Raw genomic sequence first — 2847 nt, 5'->3', positions numbered from 1 at the left:
TACGTTCGACAGTCCAAGGATTACCGCGGGATGACGTTCACCAGTGACAGTGATTGGATATATTCACACGGGAAGTACTTTCCACTTCCTATTCTGTCGGAATGTTCTGTCGCTGGCGGTACGGCTAGCCGGAAAAGGGGATGCCCACGGGTTGCCGTTAGTACTTTTGGGGGTTTCGCCAGCGTATCAGGGAATTCTATGCTTTCAGTTCCTATCGCTACTTGGAAGGGGTTAATTCCGACTTCGTGTAGCCTGTAGCGACTTTGTATAGCATGATATATAGCTGAGCTGGCAATGTAGAGAGATAGCGACTGACGGTCGTGCCCCCACTGTCATCTGGATAATTAATATTTTTAACGCTACTTGCCTATCCCGCCTGTTGTGTTATTGCGACATGCGTCAAACCCTCATGAGGGTTTGAAATGCTCCGAGAAGACGGCCGCGAGGTCGCTTTCGCACACAGCATAAATCTTCTCTACAGGTGGCATTGATAATTAATCAATTTCCGTAAGAGTGGCACCCTCTGCCGCATTCCTGGTTTGAGGATTTCCATTCATTTTGTGATGATATGACAAATGCACAGGCTTTTGCCTGTGCATTTGTCACACATATCCTGCGACAATTTGGTTTCGCGCATAGTTCCTGATTATTTCATGAACATTATTTTTTAGCTTTTTTTTTCATCTGGCAACCTTTGTTTTTTTATTTCGTTTATGTTATCTTCACTATTTTTGTCACGTTTGCAATTGCTAATATTTCTTTGAATAATAAAAAAGCTAAACATTTACGTTAGCTTGTTTATGCTGGCCTGGACTGTGGAAGTACAGAATGTGTTTTGCACGCCCACACACACACACGATGCATGTGTGGTCCAGCGTGTCGTTCATTTCATGAAAATTGGCTTATAAAACGCATTCTATGTTAAGTGGAAACCCGCTTGGGCAGCGTAGGCCCAACTAAATCAGGAAAATAGCACATCACTTTGTGGGAGATCAGCCGGTACTCTAGCGATTTACTTGAGGCGATACCTGGCACAAAAAGCGTCCACCAGTTTATCCGGAAAGGAGGCAAAGAGCACAACCCATTTTATACAAAGAAGTTTGACTGATTTACGGGCAACAGGTCCAGTGTGAAAGCGAACTAGAGAGGTGGTATCAAACAGGAGTGATCCACGAATAAATATTTCATTACTCTCTTCAAATGCTGAAAGGTAAAAAATAACAAAGCAAAAAATTTGAAATTACAAAAACTATTCGGTATTGGCTCACTTTTTTGGCGGACATCGGATAAGAATAAAGAGGAACATAACGCGGTGTTAGAGTCTTGGGCTGCACCGGCGCAAAAAGGCAATTATTTTCATTTTGGGCCGGTGCTGCGAGGCCGCCCTCTCAATCAACTACGCGCGCCGCCGACGACCCGAGTACCGCTTCTCAATGGCCAAACGAATTCGACCCCAACGTGACCCGGAAGCTACAACACAAGGCACGAGAAGAAGGAAACTCGCCGTGCCTTGCGTTACAGTTTCGCCATAGCCACACATAACCCCCTACCGCCCACCTCACACTGCAGAAAGGGAAGATGCTACGCTTCTTCGGCGTGTACAAACACACTCCCTCTCAACACTACACTACCTCCAGCACGTTGCATATCTCCCTGAACCACCTAAATGCACCTACTTCGGAGACTACCCAAATAACAGTCATACAGTTCAGGATATTGCAGAGCGTGCTCTGAAAACACTCGCCCCACTTATCCAACCAAGGAGCTGGGAGGACTGGGTCACTCCTCCACGGGCGGCAGAGTATAAATTAGGGCCACTCCTAGTTAAGCACATTAAGAACGTACATAGACAGGGAGAGCCCCTAACTCCATCTCCCTCCTGTAGCATCGGTCTCGGTACTATACAGATGTTTCACTTTCTCTGCTCAAAGTCCTAGTGGGCCTGACACGCAGGCCGTCTCACACCACAGCGCCCGAACAAAAGTAGCTAATGGCAAATTCGGGTGGTCATTTCCCGGCAAAATATTTTGCCCTATATCCGGCAAGGGCGTTCGCGAGGTCAAAGACTGGCGAGTGCGCGCCGTTCGGGGAGGTTCTTCTCAAGGGTGTTCCGGTAATTCACCGGCACAATTTTTGCCCGAGCTTCAAGAGGTCGGGCAGCTTGTCTGCAAGACTCTATCCGGTATCGTCATATTCGAATCGGGAAAGGGAACCAAACTCGATTCGCCGATAGCGAGTTCGAGTAGAAAACGAAGTCATTGAGACAGACACCCATCTGTGGTCCTAGAAAAGACAGCAAAACAACAGAGATAAAGATAACATATTTTAAAAGAAGCTTGCGCAAGATCAGTTTGCTTTGGGACACAGCGAGTTATTACACGGCTGTATTGATAGTGCTGCAGCTCGACACCTAAACGCGCATAACTATTTAGAAGGGCTGGGTCAAATGAAAATGCTGCGGATTCAAGAAAAAAGGTAACAACAAGAAAATAGAATATAAACAGCGACACTGGTGAGCCTTCTAGCATTCTTGTAAGATGGCAACGGTTCTTCGGGTGAAAAAACGGATGTTACGTCTGAATGCGCTCTTGCAAAACATGATATATGTTGAAGTCAATTTGTAGACCCAAATAGTGCGAATACAGAACTTCGTAGTTATAGTACAGGCTTCCAGAATCGGCAGGGGCATCGATCTGCACATGTTTCCCGTCAACGGCCCCCACGCAATGAGGAACATTCCATTTGTGCCCCTCGGCAATTTCCTCCGTCTGTGACGCTTGGGAGCTTAAAGTACGGCACAAAGTTCACATATGATTTTAAGTTGTTATTTCAAGGCAGTTCACGTGT

The sequence above is a fragment of the Ixodes scapularis genome, unplaced genomic scaffold, assembly GCF_016920785.2.
Source record: "Ixodes scapularis isolate PalLabHiFi unplaced genomic scaffold, ASM1692078v2 PGA_scaffold2__306_contigs__length_199485367, whole genome shotgun sequence".
Lineage (NCBI taxonomy): Eukaryota > Metazoa > Arthropoda > Arachnida > Ixodida > Ixodidae > Ixodes > Ixodes scapularis.
The sequence above is the reverse complement of the archived record's forward strand: the minus strand, read 5'-3'. Positions refer to the sequence as shown.